Below are 19774 nucleotides of genomic sequence, written 5' to 3'. Positions count from 1 at the left end.
ATAAAACGAACGATTCATACTTCACAAACGATTCATATTTCACGAACGACTTATTCGTTCGAACAGTTTATCTAAAATTATATTTGTGTTCGAGGATGAAAAAGGAAAACATTGGGGTAAGAGCCGTGTTAAAAAGTGAACTCAAGAAACAGCTAAAAATATTTAGGATTTTCAAGCTGTTTGTTGTTAGTAGGCTAAATTCATGAACGTTACTTACTCGTAGTTACAGTTGGCAAAAACAGTTAACAAAATCTTGCGTAATGAAACAAACCGTATATAATAACCGTATGTAATATTTTCACGGCAGGCTACAGGCTCCCTTTTTTCTAGTATAAATAACAAACAATAAAAATCGCATAATTGAAATAAAATCGCATGAACAATACAAATACGGGGATAAAAGTCTGGTAAATAAAAACGTTTAACGTTCCAAGAAATCTTTCAAGTTCTGCATATTGATATGTCCTGCTACAGAAATAGAATTGTAAATCAAAGTACAAGTTGCTGTGTAAATCGTAAAATTACCCCCTCCAAAACTAGGAGTACGCATGCGTATTCACCAAGAACAAAATTCAGTCAGCTGCAGAGACGATACAGTCATGGTCATAATTATTGAAAAGTGCTTCTCCAGTTGCACGAATTTTAGGGGGCATATTTTCAATTTTATATAAAGATAATACATGTTATAAAATACACAATATAAACATAATTACACGGTAATTTGCGTCTGACTTGTTGTGCTGACGTTGATAGCGCAAACCCAGTTACGAAATAAAATGCGTACGCGCTTTTATTACTTTTCTTTCTTTCTTTCTTTTTTCTGTTTAGCCTCCGGAAATTACCGTTCAGGTTTTACTTCAGAGGATAAAGATGATATGTATGCATATAAAGGAAGTGAAGTCTTGTACAATCTCATTTCGACCGTTCCTGAGATGTGCGGTTAATTGAAACCCAACCTCCAAAGAACACAGGTATCCACGATCTAGTATTCAAATCCGTATAAAAGTAACTGTTTTTACTAGGACTTGAACGCTGGAACTCTCGACTTCCAAATCAGCTTATTTGGGAAGACGTATTCATCACTAAACCAACCCGGTGGGTTACAGTTTGTATACTGTGTCGATACAGTTTATGCAATTCGAAATTGGGGACGTTCAAGCGGTCTAGGAAGGCGATGGCTGATTAAAAATAGGTAAAAATTATGTTTTCCTGATATTTGAAACTAAAATTAAATACCTACTAACGAACAGCCGATCTCTATCTAGGTGTTATCCTCGATAAGAATCTTCTATTTAAGGAGCACTTTTAATATTCTGCCAAAAACAATCAATAAATTATTGCTATTATCAATAATTATTGTTTAATACATAGGAAGGAGTAAACAGGTTCATTAAGTAATTAAACCTTTAAAAGCTCTTAATGTGTTAATCCATAATATTTAAAAAATTGAATGAGGATAATGATTGCATTAAAACGAAACCCAAATGGAAGAATTATTTTATAAGTTATTATAATTAAAATTAATGTATTAAAAAGATGTTTATGTATCTATGTATGGAGATATTTTATGTCACTAGAAGCCTGCTGTATACAACATTAATACATAAATGACTAGAAAAGAAATCTTTTAACAATCCAATTTTATTATTTAATTTTGATCGCTGCTTCGAAACAATAAATTTCCGTGACATTCTCCAAAAAAAAATTGTGAAAATAGATATTACAGCTAATAACAAGTTTAGATCGTATTTTAACAGTAGGAAATTAATGTTTAACAATGGTCATTACGGTGAAAAGAGATCAGACAATTTCTTTGTAATAATCTATGACAAATCTTCTATCATACCAGAAAGCAGAATTAAGTTTTATGTAAGTTATAATAAATACTTAAGACCCTATTGAATGAAACGTAAAGGTAGCGGGAGTTTCACAAATTCTCCCTTCGAATCGCAGAGCCTGGATAGTGTCCCTTGCTGCTGTATGATTCTGTAATCGGGCGTGTTTAAGAGTTTATTTTTAATGACGGGTCTAAGTTTTAATGTTTTATTATATTTTATGGACGGATTTATTAGCATTCCATATGAGCTTGTACCAGCGAAACACCCTAATTATGATGCTTCCATGCCACTTTTACTGTTACTGACTATTAAAATAGAATTAAACAACATTCTTTTTATAGTGTTAAATTTCTGAATTATATAAATTAAGAATATTCTGCAGTCATTTAACATGTACAAATAATTTCAATTATGAAGATTTTAATTAACAAACGTGTAAAATAATTCTTTATCTTATATTGTTAGTCTTTATTGTATGTTTATTTTTCAGTATTATGGTAACTATGAAGATGGTGTGTGAATATTATATTCAATTGTGTACTTAGCCTTATCCTATACCTTTTATCACCGGGAATTGTTTAATTACAGTTTGTATACTTATTTCTTTTTCCTGTTTAGCCTCTGGTAATTATCTTTCAGATAATGCTTCAGAGGATGACATGTACGAGTGTAAATGAAGTGTAGCCTTGTACAGTTCGACTACTACTGAGGTGTGTGGTTAATTGAAGCCCAACCACCAAAGAACACCGGTATCCACGATCTAATATTCAAATCCGTGTAAAAATAACCGACTACTAGGACTTGAACGCTGGAACTCTCGACTTCCAAATCAGCTGATTTAGGAAGACGTGTTCACCACTACACCAACCCGGTGAATTATAGTTTGTATATACTGTGTGAAGAATTGAGAGGAGAGTGGAGGAAGTGTTAGGAGAAGACCAATTTGGTTTCAGGAAAAGTATAGGGACAAGGGAAGCAATTTTAGGCCTCAGATTAATAGTAGAAGGAAGATTAAAGAAAAACAAACCGACATACTTGGCGTTTATAGACCTAGAAAAGGCATTCGATAACGTAGACTGGAATAAAATGTTCAGCATTTAAAAAAAATTAAGGTTCAAATACAGAGATAGAAGAACAATTGCTAACATGTACAGGAACCAAACGACAACAGTAACAATCGAAGAACATAAGAAAGAAGCCGTAATAAGAAAGGGAATCCGACAAGGATGTTCCCTATCTCCGTTACTTTTTAATCTTTACATAGAACTAGCGGTTAATGATGTTAAAGAACAATTTAGATTCGGAGTAACAGTACAAGGTGAAAAGATAAAGATGCTACGATTTGCTGAAGATATAGTAATTTTAGCCGAGAGTAAAAAGGATTTAGAAGAAACAACAAACGGCATAGATGAAGTCCTACGCAAGAACTATCGCGTGAAAATAAACAAGAACAAAACAAAAGTAATGAAATGTAGTAGAAATAACAAAGATGGACCGCTGAATGTCAAAATAGGAGGAGAAAAGATTATGGAGGTAGAAGAATTTTGTTATTTGGGAAGTAGAATTACTAAAGATGAACGAAGTAGGAGCGATATAAAATGCCAAATAGCACAAGCTAAACGAGCCTTCAGTAAGAAATATAATTTGTTTACATAAAAAATTAATTTAAATGCCAGGAAAAGATTTTTGAAAGTGTATGTTTGGAGCGTCACTCTATATGGAAGTGAAACTTGGACGATCGAAGTATCTGAGAAGAAAGATTAAAAGCTTTTGAAATGCGGTGCTATAGGAGAATGTTAAAAATCAAATGGGTGGATAAAGTGACAAATGAAGAGGTATTGCGGCAAATAGATGAAGAAAGAAGCGTTTGGAAAAATATAGTTAAAAGAAGAGACAGACTTATAGGCCACATACTAAGGCATCCTGGAATAGTCGCTTTAATATTGGAAGGACAGGTAGAAGGAAAAAATTGTGTAGGCAGGCCACGTTTGGAATATGTAAAACAAATTGTTAGGGATGTAGGATGTAGAGGGTATACTGAAATGAAACAACTAGCACTAGATAGGGAATCTTGGAGAGCTGCATCAAACCAGTCAAATGACTGAAGACAAAAAAAATATATACTGTGTCGATACAGTTTATACAATTCGTTCTATAAGTGGGCGATAACGCCCACTAGTGGGGAATAAAGGCTTTCAAGGGGGTGGTAGAAGGACTATAGAAAATTGGGGGCGTTCAAGCGGTCTAGGAAGGCGATGGCTGATTAAAAATAGGTCAAAATTATGTTTTCCTGATATTTCAAACTAAAATTAAATACCTACTACATTAGTAAAAAATCTGATTTGGGCACCACATGACTTCATTGTACGCCTATTAAATTACGTATTATTTTTAAATTGAAAAGTACATAAAATTTTATTTCACAATCAGAAGTTAATCATTAATAAATCCCTTGTAAGATCCAAATATTTCATTAATTAAAATTTATTTGGATATAACTCTGGAACCAATGAAAATAAGTACAACTTCATATCACAATTCAAACTCAAATGTTTTTGAAGTTTTGGCTTTTTTGGACACTTTTGGTTCAGTTGCTATCAAAAAGGGAGTTGCACAACTAGATGTTACAACAGTCCTAAATCCAAAATTTCAACATCCTACGGTTAATTGTTTATGAGTTATGCGAAATACATACGTAACATACCGACGTATAGACGTCACGCCGAAATTAAAATTGATATTCCGTTGAAATGTATATTTCCATTGAAATATGAAAACCTAAATTTTTCGCGATCACAAAAGTTTTTCTTTGTGTTTCATCGAGCGCATGGAGGAAACTAATTTTTTCACCAAACTGCATTAAGATCGTTTAAAGGACTAGCTTTAATTTTTTTTTTGTATGTCTACGATTTTTCTGAACCAAAGTATGCAGTACTTCGGTTCAGAAAACTCTTTAAAGTGCAGCTTTAAAGAGAAAAGACCACTTTTGTTTTTAATCCTGGATATTCCCGATCTACGAAACGTGCTGATGATAAAAATAAATATGGAAGTTTAAAGGGTTTTGATCTAGCTTTAATGACAAATTGTGAGGTTTTTAATGTACCGTTGCAGTTTTGGCTTTGTTCATTTTATGCCGAGGTATTGATGCAACTCTATCACTCCACTCTCAGTTTCATCCATATATGTCAGGTTTTTTTTTTGGTTTTTTTTTGTCTTCAGTCATTTGACTGGTTTGATGCAGCTCTCCAAGATTCCCTATCTAGTGCTAGTCGTTTCATTTCAGTATACCCTCTACATCCTACATCCCTAACAATTGTTTTACATATTCCAAACGTGGCCTGCCCACACAATTTTTTTCCTTCTACCTATCCTTCCAATATTAAAGCGACTATTCCAGGATGCCTTAGTATGTGGCCTATAAGTCTGTCTCTTCTTTTAACTGTATTTTTCAAAACGCTTCTTTCTTCATCTATTTCCCGCAATACCTCTTCATTTGTCGCTTTATCCACCCGTCTGATTTTTAACATTCTCCTATAGCACCTCATTTCAAAAGCTTTTAATCTTTTCTTCTCAGATACTCCGATCGTCCAAGTTTCACTTCCATATAGAGCGACGCTCCAAACATACACTTTCAAAAATCTTTTCCTGATGTTTAAATTAATTTTTGATGTAAACAAATTATATTTCTTACTGAAGGTTCGTTTCGCCTGTGCTATAGTGCCTGTGCTATATTCGGCATTTTATATCGCTCCTGCTTCGTCCATCTTTAGTAATTCTACTTCCCAAATAACAAAATTCTTCTACCTCCATAATCTTTTCTCCTCCTATTTTCACATTCAGTGGTCCATCTAAGTTATTTCTACTACATTTCATTACTTTTGTTTTCAAATTTCATTACTTTTGTTTAAAAACAATTATTTTTATAAGCTTTTTTTTATTTAACTTGCTTTAGTTATAATCAAATCTTGCAACTGCTATTTCTTTTGATCTATCGTATGAAAATCTATGAAATTTGGTACACGTAATGTAACTTCGATGACAATACAATACTACGGTGTTCGAATTTGGATATGACCCACCCCCACCCCACCCGCCGCAGCACTACCACTGCGCTAAATTCATGTAGGTTGCTGAAAATTTTTATTTCGCATTAACTATCGTACGAAAATCAATGAAATTTGATTCACGTACGTAACTTCGATGACAATACAATGTCGGCATTTTGATATGATCCAATGATTTAATCTATATATATAAAAATGTTAAGTCCGTTTGTGTACGGCTTCAAAAACTAAAAATTTTGTGCACCAATTGAGTTCAAATTTTAGCACGATATATAACCCGCATTAAAGATTGTTTTCATCTATTTTTAATTTTAACATTTTTAATTTGGAATTGTAAACCAATCAGATCAATGCAAGATGGCCGCTGTCAAACACAACGACCAAATTTCTTTGAATTATATTTAACGGCTAAAACATCTGTATTTTACTAAAAAAAAAAGATTAACAAAAATTTTAGCACGATATATAACCCGATATAGCACGATATATAACAGTTTTTTTAATAAATAAGAGGCTAATAAATCAGATGGAAATGTAAACAAAGGAAAACCAATCAGATCAATGTAAGATGGCCGCTGTCAAACACAACGACCAATCACAAAGATCCCGTATGGCCGTTGCCAATGTAAACAAAATCACAACTGATTAAGTAACAAATGTCTTTGAATTATATTTAACAGCTAAAACATCTGTATTTTATTAAAAAAAAAAAACAAAAAAAAACACCAAAACAAAAAGAAAAGCCACCAAGAAGGATGACTAACAGTAAATAAATTAAAACACCCAACTTTCTTATAGCCCAGATAGACTTAAGACTATGCAGACAAAAAAAGTCGAAATAACCAAATACGCAGAAAATAATATCCCTATATATGACCAAAAAAATTCACAAATAGTAACACTGAAACCACACAACTAAGTATTCGTTTTTTTTTTTTTTTGTTTTTTCTAACCTCCGAAACCACAGTTATGCATTGCTTCAGATGATGATATGAATGATTTATACCGTATGAAAATGCCATGCCTGACCGGGATTCAGACTCGGAACTACCGGATTAAAGTCCGAGACGTTACCACTCGCGCCACGGAGGCCGGCAAACATATTCGTTAGGAGGCCGAATAAAAACACGACTTACCAATATGGCGTTATGTGTCAAACCAATTTTATACGGACTATAATTACTTTTAATACGTGAAACCCTTTGCAATGATCGAACATTAACTTAAACCTCTTCAAAAATGATTCCTTTTGAACTAAGCCGCATTTTGATATCATTGTTTTTCTACAACACGGCTGGAATTCTTTTAGTTTAATGATAAGAAGCGTTGTCGAAGACAACCAAATTCTCTTCCAAAGGACATAATACTCCGCTAAACTATTTCTAAATAATTCAAATTCGTGTAATTTTATTACATATCGCGTTTTTATCAAAATCTCACCTTTTTCTCAATCGACCTGAGGGGTTTTGTTTTCTTTGGAGACCGTAATTCATTAGTAGATTCGTACTCGAGAATCACGTTGTACACTGAAGCAGCACAACTTCTACTTACGTTAGCAGTTTATTAACATCTAAAAAATCAACGCCGTTTGATTATTCTGTAATTTATAAGCATTACTCTGCTTTAGTAAGCATTACTCTGCTTTAGTAAGCATTTAAAATGTGTTTTTTAAAATGCGAGCGCGAGAAAACAGTTTGTTTAACGGTCAGCTGTGTAGCAGTGACCGCGCCATCTGCCGGAAGCGAGGGGAACACTCACCATACAAGCTAACGACAACCGCAGTCACGTGTGAAACAATTCCTTTCCCAATTACATTGTTTATTAACAAAAAAAAAAACCTATCCACTTGCATCTGGTTCTTAGTCGATCGGGAATGCCAGCACCCACCCGAGCTGCGATCGCTTCAATGTGGATTTACGCCGTGAACAGAGTTACAACATCGGTGATCTTCAGTCAAATGTCCGATCAAACATTCCCAAATTAACGCGTGATCAGAAAGGCATTTATGATTGCATAATGCAAATGATAAATGACGGAGTCGGGGGGGACCTTCTTCTTGGATGGGCCAGAGGAACTGGGAAAACATTCCTCATTAGATTGATTCTAGCAACGGTTCGATCAAAAAATGACAATTATCCTGTTGCGGAATATTAATCGGCCAAAACTCTGCAACGGCACGCGACTTGCAGTTAAGAAATTGACGAATAACGTAGTGGAAGCAACGATTTTAACGTGGCCTTTCAAAGGTGAAGATATCCTCATTCCTCGAATAACCATAATCCCGACCGATACACCATTTTAATTTAAAAGATTGCAATTCCCAATTCGAGTGGCATTTGCAATCGCAATCGATAAAGCTCAAGGTCAATCTTTAGAATTGTGTGGTTTAGATTTAGATGCGGATTTTTTTTTGTTTAAAATTCCCAGTTTGATTTTATTCTAATTTTTTACTTTTTAGAGGGTTTTTCTAATTTGTTTCCTTTTTTTTATTAATGTTAATATTAATATTAGTTCGATAAAAGCTTTTTTTAAAAACTAATTTTTTATATGAAATCAAATATATTTTTGTATCATTTTATTGAATTATTATTTCTCGTAAACCTTTTTTTACCATCACAAGTTGACAATTGTAAATAAATCGATATATTTAAATTAAAAAAAGTTTAAAAAAAAGAAGATGAAGTCGGATTTGAACCGATGTGCCTTCCCCTTGTAAGATTCAAATATTTGATTAAAACTGGAACCGATGAAAATAAGCACCACTTATGATATATTGTTGAAAAGCTCTCGATGAGGGCTTACTGCAGTTAAGAAAAAGTCAAAAATCCAATTTTTTGGATTTGGGCTTTTTTGAACATTTTTGGCCAAGTCGATTGCAATCAAAAGGGGAGGTGCACAACTAGATTTTACAACAGCCCTAAATCCAGAATTTCAACATCCTACTGCTAATAGTTTTTGATTTACGCGAGATATATTCGTACGTACAGACCTCACGCCGAAGCTAGTCAAAATGGATTCAGAGATTATCCAAAATGGATATTTCCGTTGAAATCTGAAAACCGAAGTTTTTGGCGATCACATTATTTCCTTTACTTCGTACAAGTAAGTAAAAAACAGTAATCGGGTGAATGTCCCAAAGATAGAAATATGTTAGTCAAATTTGAAGAAAATCAGTTCGGTGAATATCGAAAAATAAGACAGAGAAAAATTGCGTAAAAGTATTTTTTTTTTTTTTGTCTAATTAACTAGTTTGACCTAAAACGTAAAGATTTAAAAAAATATCTGATACTCATTACATGATCCACCGTGCTTCCTCTTTAATATATCTAAACATTTAATATACTTATATCTTTATTCGCCGAGAAAATAAAATTGTAACCACTCGATGTATGTACTGGATGTTGTGTCATTGAATTAATTAATCTGCTATGCGAGCGTAGCAGGTTAATTAAAAAAAATGCAACTTAAGTTACCAAGAAAACAAATTTTGCATATTAAATCAACTATGACGTCAAAACTTCTGAAAAGTGCCGATTCGTTACTACAGTAACGAATTTTGCTGTTTCTAGCAAAAATAAGCTTACGATACATATATACTCCTACAAATTGCGATTGCGGATTTTTGAAAAAAATAATATTCTATTTAAGAAAATTTTCGCGTAATTATACAGTTAATTATTTTTCGATATTCTATATTGTTTACGTAAACTCGTGAGGCAAGAAAAGAGATTATTTTAAAACTACAAAAAATTATTGTCATTTGTTTTACTTTTGTGAAAATAAATTCATTAAATATCTGTTAAATTGTGCAAGAGTAAATGAAATAACTTTAACATTCAGTATCAGTGGTTTTAACAAAATTTACGAGGACTTTAAATACGGTGAAGGTCAAATTATGCACCAGAAAAACCCCTCACTTATATTGAATTCATTAGTCCCGATATAGACGCTGCTTATAAGGTAGATATATATATATATTTTTTTAGCAAAATTTATCGAAATTATTATTTTTATTAAATTAAAAAATAAATACGTTTTTAAAATTTGTTTTTCTAAAATTAAAGTAGATAATTAAAAGAAAAATCTATTAATATATTTCAGTTAAAATATTTTAAATAAATATATATTTTTAAAAAAATATTCAGCTATTTATATGCTGTAAATCAGTGGCTAAATGGACTGGCGGCAGAAGAATACAACGAGAGTACATTGAAGCCGGTGTATCGCTAAGATAAATAAAAAATATTTATAAAGTTTTCAGAATTAATTTTTTTACAATGAATCGGTCAGATAACCTCTCATAGTTCATCTAGTTCAACAAAATATGTACGTACCTATGTGTGTCGCACTGCTTTTGACCTTACATCTCAGCATTGATAAAACAGATTTTCTTCAAATTTGGCTCAAATATTTCTATATATGGGTCATTCATCCTATAATTTTTTTTTTTTTTTAAATTTGGAAGTGGATGGGGGATTTTGTAAAAAACGAATTTCGATCATCTTTGATGCATTTTAAAAAAACTTTATTAAAGCCAATTTCTTACATACAATATATATATATATATATATAAGCGTGACATATTTTCACGATTTTTACTTCGTACAGGTAAGTAATGTAATCGCGAAAAATTTTGGTCTTCAGATTTCAACGGAGATATCCATTTTGAACTCAAAAACGGTTAGCAGTAGGATGTTAAAATTATGGATTTATAACACTTTTGTAACATCTAGTTGCGCACCTCCCTTTTAGATTGCAATCGAAATTAAAATTAAAATTTAATTAATGAAATATTTGGATCTTAAAGGATTTGTTGTTTTTATTTTTTTTATTTAAAAATATTGATTTACTAAAAAAATATGAAAAAAAAAATTTAATAGGCATTGCATGCGTGTATATGTAATCAATTTGGTGAAACATCTGATTATTTAATATTAAATGAAAATTACAATTAAGAATTGTATTGTTTTTGTATTTTTTTTCTTAGCAAATTCAAAAATTTTATTCAATTTAAAGTTATTGTTGAACATTTTTAATATGCACGAGATTTCCGGTCTTTTTCCAAGATTTCCGTATAAATAAAAGTTAATAATAATTGACTAAGCCGTAATAAGAAAGGGAGTCCGACAAGGATGTTCCCTATCTCCGTTACTTTTTAATCTTTAAATGGAATTAGCGGTTAATGATGTTAAAGAACAATTTAGATTCGGAGTAACAGTACAAGGTGAAAAGTTAAAGATGATACGATTTGCTGATGATATAGTAATTCTAGCTGATACTAAAAAGGATTTAGAAGAAACAATGAACGGCATAGATGAAGTCCTACGCAAGAACTATAGCATGAAAATAAACAAGAAGAAAACAAAAGTAATGAAATGTAGTAGAAATAACAAAGATGGACCGCTGAATGTGAAAATAGGAGGAGAAAAGATTATGGAGGTAGAAGAATTTTGTTATTTGGGAAGTAAAATTACTAAAGATGGACGAAGCAGGCGCGATATAAAATGCCGAATAGCACAAGCTAAACGAGCCTTCAGTAAGAAATATAATTTGTTTACATCATAAATTAATTTAAACGTCAGGAGAAGATTTTTGAAAGCGTATGTTTGGAGCGTCGCTCTATATGGAAGTGAAACTTGGACGATCGAAGTATCTGAGAAGAAAAGATTAAAAGCTTTTGAAATGCGGTGCTATAGGAGAATGTTAAAAATCAAATGGGTGGATAAAGTGACAAATGAAGAGGTATTGCGGCAAATAGATGAAGAAAGAAGCGTTTGGAAAATATAGTTAAAAGAAGAGACAGACTTATAGGCCACATACTAAGGCATCCTGGAATAGTCGCTTTAATATTGGAAGGACAGGTAGAAGGGAAAAATTGTGTAGGCAGGCCACGTTTGGAATATGTAAAACAAATTGTTGGGGATGTAGGATGTAGAGGGTATACTGAAATGAAACGACTAGCACTAGATAGGGAATCTTGGAGAGCTGCATCAAACCAGTCAAATGACTGAAGACAAAAAAAAAAAAAAATTGAACTATTCTGTTTAGTGAACTCTTATACTCTATACGGTTACAAATATTAATTTTTGAACTTATGGTGTAGAATAACCAATTTTTATTAACGGATTATTTGGAAAAAAACAATTTATTTAAAGAGAAACCAAGGGATTTTTACTCTAACTAAAATTTCATTTAAAATTGTTAAATTAATAATTTCAGCAATCGTGTAACTGTCCACTTTTATTTCAGAATTGGAGGATCGTATCTCACTTTCAAATTAAATAAGTTTAAATGAAGTGCTGCAAAAAATGCAAAATGCATCAGATTTTTTATATTTCTTCTCCGATTATCATAGTAGTTTTGAGAATGGAGATACTCGGAATCGTGTCGACTACCAGTGTTAGAATGATAATGCTAGGACGCGCAGAATACAACGCTCAAATCTATTACAATATATACGTATAACATGCAGAACAATTTTTGAAGGTTTTTCTGTTAATCTTGAATAGTTTTATATATAGATTAATGTATATTTAGATAATACATAATAATATAACGTAATAAAAACTGTGTACGTGGTTGTATGACTGCCAGGCGTTGCCGAGAAACTGAGCATTAGCATAATTTTTCAAGTGCGTTGCAGGAATTAATTTGAAATAAATATATAAGTGGACGGGCTAAATCATAAGATTTTTTCTATATTTTTTAAAAATCTTGTCAAAAAATATATAAGCAAATTTTCTACTGATATTTGGCCTCAAGAATTTCCATTCGGATACTTTTTAAAGGATTTTTACTTCCTTGTATAAATTAAAAGATATATTGTGATCGCGAAAAATTTAGGTTTTCAAATTTCAACGGAAATATCCATTATGACGACCCTGAATCTATTTTGACTAATTTTGGCGTGACGTCTCTACGTACGAACGTACGTATCTAGCATAGCTCAAAAACGATTAGCTGTAGGATCTTGAAATTTTGGATTTAGGACTGCTGTAACATCTCAAACGTAACAAAAAATTCCCAAAATAAAAAAATTATGTGAATTTTGGACTTCTTAATTTCAGTAATAAGCCCTCATTGAGAGTTTTTCAACGATATATCATAAGTGGTACTTACTTTCATTGGTTCCAGAGTTATAGGCAAATAAAATTTTAATTAATGAAATATTTACTCTTACAAGGGAGGTAATCGAATCCGACTTTGTTTTAATTATAATTATTAAATATATTGATATATTAATAATTATTAACCTGCGATTGTAAAAAACCTGTACGATAAATATTTAAAAAAATATGAAAAAATATAACTAGTTATTAATTAAATAAAGTTTTATATACTTTTCATTTAAAAAAAATATGTATATGTAATTTAATAGGCGTACAAGGAAGATGTGGTGCTCTCAATCGCATTTTTTATTTTGTTATATTTCAAATGAGCCTCTGATGTATTGACATTCAATTTTGAATCTAAACTGTATAATTTATGATATGATTTTTACTGAAATGGAATCGTTTCATAAAATCTTTTGTTCGCTTCCGCTTTCAGAAACGAAAAACTAATTTATTCATGTTAAATTTATGGATCAAGGCCCTAAATAGAATATGTTATAAAGTTTGTTCTTTAGTGAATTTAAACGCAAGTATGTAATGTCATTCTGTACTTTTATAATAAAATCTTTCTACAATCACAGCGTTAATTTAGATTTATATTCGAATTATTAAATTACACGTAAAACTAGATTAAATAAGTAAATATAGAATCCAGTACATTTCTATGAAATGTTTTAAAGTTTTATTCCTGATTTATATTATATATTAATAATTTTAGTCTATTTTTGCCACGCGAGAGGAAAACAAACTTTTCGTGAAACGAGTTTTTATTGTGCGTTACAAAAAATGAGCGATACTAATTATGAACAACGTTGTGCAATCAAGTTTTGTGTTGCTACTGAAACGTTTCCAAAATTGAAAAGGGCGTATGGAGATGACTTCCTCTGCCCAAAAACTGCAGCCACCATTGATACAATCTAAAACGTTCGCCAAATTGTACTGGACGACCGGGGTTAGAGAGGTAGCAGAGGGTATGGGCATATCTAAAGGACGAATTTTGTCATATATTAACTGAAGAATTGAATATGCGAAACTATGTGCGCGTTTGCTCGCTTTGGGCCAAAAACGCAAACGAATGAACATTTCTAAGGCTCTGCCGGAACGGTTTCGGCAAAACTGTCGGATTTTTTCCTTCAACTCAGAACTGTAGATGAAACGTGGTTCCACCGCTACACTCCTGAGACGAAACGACAGTAAAAACGGTGGACTCCAAAGGGTGAATTTGCTCCGTAAAAGGCGAAGACCGTTCCATCGGCCGGGAAGGTGATGGCGACTTTTTTTGGGATAGTAACGGAATTTTGTTTATCGATTATCTTCAGAAAGGTAAACCAATAACGGGACAGTATTACGCATATTGACAAGCTGAAGGCAGAAATTGCTAAAAAAAGACCGCATTTGAAGAAATAAGTGATTTTTCATCAGGACAATAGGCATGCTCACACTTCGACATTCGCCGTGGCTAAAATTCACAAATTGGATTTTGAATCGGTCGACTACTACCCGTATTCACTAGATCTGGCCCCAAGTGACTTTTTCTTGTTTCCTAACCTTACAGTTTCGCTTGGAAGAACGAGATTTTCATCTGATGAGTCATCGCATACGTAAACGCCAATTTTGTGGAGAAAGACGCTACCTGGAAAATGGTGCAATAACCTACAGTCTTTGTGGTTCACATTTTGTAATTTGATGATCAAGATATAGACACCGTTTTTTTGTATTTTAGTTCCTTGTTTATGTAATCGAAAAATTATAGCGGTCACAATTATCGTTACTGTAACTCTTTGTCGATTAAAATACATACATTTTCACGTTTCATATTATTTTTACTGGTTATAAATATTTTTTTTCAGATCGATCTACTGAAAAAAGGATTCTCCTACGACAATATAATCAAAAAAAATCAAAAACTTATACGCAAGTTCATTGAATATACTTACATCTTATTCAATAATATATATTATTGAAATATTTAAATAATAAATTTAGTAATTATTGCAATTATTTATTATTCAAATAAACAAAACATTACTGTTAATTAGTCGAGTTTAGCGAGTCAAGCGAGCGTAGGTTAAGTTTGGTTGATTATATTTATTATGCTTATATTTTTAATATGTTAATATGGAGAATGTTTAAAATGACCAGTATATAAAACACATATCACATACAAATCATTATAAAACACATCAGAAAGTAACAATCTGGTTGTTACCGCAACCAATTAAAACGGCCAGTATGTTGTAACGGTGAAACATTCTAGTCCTATGTTATTTCCAGGTAATATGTATATATATATATAAAATATGATATCAATTTTTTAAAAATCATTATGCTTTTATGCATTTATATTTTACATTAAAATTTACTTATCAACTTTTGTTATAATTTACAGCATATTATGATAGTTTTCTGTCGACAAGTATGACTGGCACAATGTATATTTATGCCACAATATATCGTCAAAATAGAGAAATTTCTAGATCAACCGATTTTGATAGTAGTACTTCCAGAATACTGGACAGTACTACCGTCCAGTAGTACCGTAAGACCGTAAAACCCTAAGACATGTAAAAAAGGTTTTGAACGTTAAGGGAAATGTTGATTTTTTAAAATTTTTTGAAGCCGATCTTGAAATGAAGAATTAAAAAAAAAATATCACAAAAAATAACTATTTATTTTGTTGTTAATTTAATCAAAATTGTTATGAAGGGAAATTAATAAAATTACAGTAATTACTATTATCTCTTTTTTTAAACACACCCCATCTTTTCCTATCCATTTTCTAAAAATAATTTCTGAAAAGCCAGAATGAAATTAAAAGAAAAAAAATTAAATGAAATTATAAAAACCCACCGTCAAATATTTATATCGATCGTAATAAAAATTTAGAAAAACTATATTCATTCGCTTAAAGGTACGACAGAAAATCTAATTTAATTATAAAATACTACATAAAAGATTACAATTAATATCCTGTCCGAAAAATTATGTATCTATATATCTTTCAAAATGCTGCTTAACGTGAAATAACAGTTTTTACATATTACACAAAGGCACCCGCTGCTGTTACACTCTCAAAGTTAAGAGGATTAGATAAAAAAAAAATCCCTCTCGGTACGCCGGAAGGCGAAAATAGATTTCACCGGTGCTAAGTAGGGGATGCTGGCTTTTCTTCAGCGAAGGGCAGCCATCAGGATCATCTCGGTTTACCGTACAATATCTGGAAAAGCGGTGAGGTGCCCCGGCTTGATCGAGTTAAGGGCCCGACAATTAACTAGAGTATACGAGGGTATGCCGAAAGAAGAATCAAAATGTCGATCGTTGGATCGATGACAGGTATCGTGGGACGAAGCAACCGCAGGAGCGTGGATAGGGAGAAAACATGGAGAAGCAGACTACTTTCTGACCCGATTCCTCTCGGGTCATGGGGAATTTGCGTTTTACCTCAGTCGTTTCGATGTCTGTACTGTGAACAAGACACGACTGAATACACCTTCTACGCGTGCGTCAGGTGGACTGACACGAATAGGAGGTGTGGAACGGAAGAATTAACGTCAGACACAACGATCGATTTTATGCTTCAGGGACCCAGAGAGTGGGGGGCAGTACATCGACTAGTGGCCGGCATTCTGACGATCAAAGAGGTGGCAGGCAGAGAATGGGAAGATGAATATTTAAGTCAAGAAGCTGTTCCGTGTCCGGCAATAGGAATAAATAGCATAACTAGAGTACTTAGGTTTAATGTAATTTAATTTATAAGTGGCGCAGAAGAGAATGTAAATAAATGACAAACTGTAGACAACGAATTTAGGAGACAAAACTTCAAAAGATAAAATTTAACAGACAAAACTTAACACGGATAAAAAAATTAAAAAAATTAAAATTTCAAATTCAGTCGATGCGACAATGGTTGCGTGTGAAAATAGTTTCACACATCTAGCGTACGACAAGCCCCATCTTCTTATAATTCAAGTCTGTTTATTGTTAGCTCAAAAAATGAAAACTGATGTCGCAAATTTATTTCCGCTTCAAACCAAGAAGGTTGAACAAAGCGGACTTGAATTATAAGAAGATGGGGCTTGTTGTACGCTAGATGTGTGAAACTTTTTTCACACGCAACCATTGCAAAGGGGTGAGTTACCAAAAGCTGTGTAAATAAAATTTGATGACGAAACAGTAGTTACAAAAACGAAAGTTCAAGGCGGTTGTGTTCTAATTTGTTTCCTTTTTTTATTAACGTTAATATTAATATTAGTTAAATAAAAGTTTTTTTAAAAAATAATTTTTTATATGTAATCAAATATATTTTTGTAATTTTTTTTCGTTTTTTTTGTATTTTTTTTATTACATTTAATAATGATTAACAGTTTCATAAATGTTTTTCGCCCGCGCCCACATTGAGAATGCGGGCAATAAATGACTATAAATAAAGTTCTTCACGACGCAGCAATCAAATGAAAAAACAGTCGGATTCATTTTTTTACATTTCATACTGACTTTGTAATCGTTTTTCAGTCTATAAAATCTGTCTACAAAAGATAATATTGTAATCGCCTACAGCTTGTAGAGCAGAAAAATTTCCTTAAATCAATCTTTTAGTTTTTGATACACAGTTGTTTTATTTGAAAGATCATGAACAGTACTCATTACATCGACACCTTTTCTATCTTTACACCTGTATACTGCGATGCCACTGGAACATCACTAAATGAAAATTCAGCCCGGCTCATGGTCTTGTCATTTGGAAGAAAAGGCCTACCCTTTTCGGTAGGATTTATTGCCCCGCAAGCAAATATATGTAGATTCTAATTTTTTACATAATGGAATTGAACAGAAAAAATTATCCACGTATGAAGTTTAAGGAACTTTTTAAATACTACTCTTTATCCAAGGCCTATCTGGCCTATCTCCACCCAGAGATCTGAATAGGGGACTAGTTTACCTCCAGAACATTTTACCGAGGAAGCCGCCTCCATCATTGTTATACAAAAATGCAGAGAGCTACATTTTCTTGGAAAAAGAAGCAGCTGTAGTTTTCCATTGCTTTCAGCTGCGCAGTACTCAGAGTACGCAGAGGATTGAATGTAGTTGAAATGACCAAAGTCATCCTGACCTACACCCTAAAAACTACTTAAAGAGCTCTTTCAGGAATCATTCCTTAGTCTGGCTCTCAATAGATACCTCTCCGATACGGTTGCACCTTCGGTCCAGCTACTCTGTATCGCTGAGCACTCAAGCCCCCTCACCATCGACAAGGTCTCATGATTCATAGAGGGAGATACAACGTCTCAGGTTACCTAAACATCTCTTACTTAATTCGATTGAATTTTTGAAACTACAAAGTTTTGTTGAAAGGATTTATAAATATAATTAATCATTCGATTGAACTTAATAAACATCTAAGTTAAATGCTTTAAAGAAATTAAATCGGCATGTGTGCTTTGCTTTTATTAGTTCAATCGGTTTACAACCTCACCCCATAAGGGAAGACAACCAGCTTGTGACGATCCAGATCGCCACACCACCCCCCTCCATTCCAAGCCCTGATTGGCTTTACCAGAGAGGTCATCTTTGTTTGATTTTGATCCTGCCTGATCTTGATTGCGCCTGATCTTGACCCCACCACCCTGCTTATTTAGACCCCACATGATTTTAAACTTACCGCCCCGCTAGATCTTGACCCTGCCTGATCTTTAAGCTCGTCAACCTGCTTATTTTGACCCCAGACTGACCTTGACCCTGACTGACCCTTCCTGATCTTGACCCCGCGCCTAATCTTAACCTATACAACCCCGCCTGATCAAATCTCGCCACCCTGTCTGACCCTGGCTGATCTTGACCCCGACCTAATCTTAACTTCTTCCACCCCGCTCATTTTGAACCCCCCTTCTTTTAACCTCGCCATCCCACTGATCTAACCTGCCTATCTAGCCTCGCCATCCCGCTTGATCTTGACTCCACTATATTTTGCTGTAAGGTAGTGATGCAGTTGAATCTGATGATCGAATTCTGAAAAAAGAATAATAAAAACTATATATATATATATATATACACGAGACACACATACATATAATATATTGTAACATTTAAGCTCTATGATCGGCAATGTTTTATTAAATAAAGTTAGCTATCAAATAAGACATTAGAGAAGATAGTTTTTATTTTTGGAACGATTAGAAAGTTCTAGTAAGTTTTGTTTTACAATGTATTTGAATATCAATATTATTTTGGTAAGGTTTAGTTTAGCATACTTTTGAAAAAATACTGCAATAGTAAAAAGAGCAAAATCTGGTTAAAAATTAAAGTGACTGACCTTGACCCTGATTGACCCTTCCTGATCTTGACCCCGCGCCTAATCTTATCTTATACACCCCGCCTGATCTAATCTCGCCATCCTGTCTGATCTTGACCCTGACCTAATCTTAACCTCTTCCACCCCACTTATTTTGACCCCCTTATTTTAACCTCGCCATCCCCCTGATCTAACCTCGCCATCCCCCTGATCTAACCTCGCCATCCCGCTTGATTTCGACTCCACCATATTTTGCTGTAAGGTAGTGATGCAGTTGAATCTGATCAAATTCTGAAAAAAGAATAATAAAAACTATATATAATATATATACATACACAAGACACACACACACACACATAAGACACACATGCACACACAGAGTGTGTGTGTGTGTATGTGAGAGCAAGAACATATAATATATTGTAACATTTAAGCTCTATGATTGGTAATGTTATATTAAATAAAGTTAGC

At 32.9% G+C, this 19774-nt stretch overlaps 1 long non-coding RNA gene across 1 annotated transcript; it reads left to right on the top strand.

Moving 5' to 3' along the window:
* The first annotated feature begins 9358 nt into the window (after positions 1–9358).
* Positions 9359–15749, top strand: LOC142333018 (uncharacterized). The gene is made up of 2 exons (XR_012758490.1): positions 9359–9862; positions 15404–15749. It is a non-coding gene; the product is annotated as an uncharacterized LOC142333018 (long non-coding RNA).
* The last annotated feature ends 4025 nt before the right edge of the window (positions 15750–19774 follow it).

Source organism: Lycorma delicatula, chromosome 12 (genome assembly GCF_047948215.1).
Source record: "Lycorma delicatula isolate Av1 chromosome 12, ASM4794821v1, whole genome shotgun sequence".
Classification (NCBI taxonomy): Eukaryota; Metazoa; Arthropoda; class Insecta; order Hemiptera; family Fulgoridae; genus Lycorma; species Lycorma delicatula.
Note: the sequence above shows the minus strand (reverse complement) of the source record. Positions and strands in the feature narration are given on the sequence as shown.